Consider the following 591-nt stretch of genomic DNA (forward strand, 5'->3'; position numbering starts at 1 on the left):
ACTGCGCATGCGCAGTACTTTCCAGTTTCGGTTTTCAATCCGATCAAGTGTTTACATGTCCTCTCGCTCGGATTACAAAAGGAATAAACCACCCCTTACAATCCGATCGAAATTTTAGTCGGATCTGGCCAATTCAATCCGATTGACGTGGTTACATGTGACTTTTTTATTCTGATTGTGCTTCTAGTCCTATTACGATCGGATTAGTAGGGTCCATGTAAACGCAGCTAGTGATTCATTCAGGAATAGTCATCCGCTGATATTTAGAACAACAGTGCTCATATGATATTGCTTAAGTATTTAACATGCAAATATATTGTATCCTCAATAAAAAGTCCTGGATACAGTTAAAAAGTAAACAGATGATGTTACAAATATTTAAGCATCAAGTGAGTGATTACTTTATACTTTATCGATTCACTTTATTTCTTTATGCAAGATTTAAGTTCCGATGTAACAGAAGTAGCGACAAACCTTTTGCTCCGTATGGTGACTTACATCCAAGTGAAACAGGATGGAGACTTCTATCCATACATTCTTGATTTAATAAAGGCAGATCAGCCGAATGCAAGATTGCAGTCGTTTGTAAGT

At 37.1% G+C, this 591-nt stretch overlaps 1 long non-coding RNA gene across 1 annotated transcript in view; it reads right to left on the bottom strand.

The window, feature by feature from the left end:
* LOC107706312 (uncharacterized) overlaps positions 1 to 383 on the bottom strand; it is a 17,828-nt gene extending 17,445 nt beyond the window's left edge. The window contains exon 1 of the long non-coding RNA XR_001636143.1: positions 373 to 383. This is a non-coding gene — a long non-coding RNA (uncharacterized LOC107706312). The remainder of the gene's footprint in view (positions 1 to 372) is intronic.
* Between the last annotated feature and the right edge of the window lie 208 nt (positions 384 to 591).

This window comes from Sinocyclocheilus rhinocerous, unplaced genomic scaffold (assembly GCF_001515625.1).
Source record: "Sinocyclocheilus rhinocerous isolate Xijiao unplaced genomic scaffold, SAMN03320098_v1.1 scaffold444, whole genome shotgun sequence".
Classification (NCBI taxonomy): Eukaryota; Metazoa; Chordata; class Actinopteri; order Cypriniformes; family Cyprinidae; genus Sinocyclocheilus; species Sinocyclocheilus rhinocerous.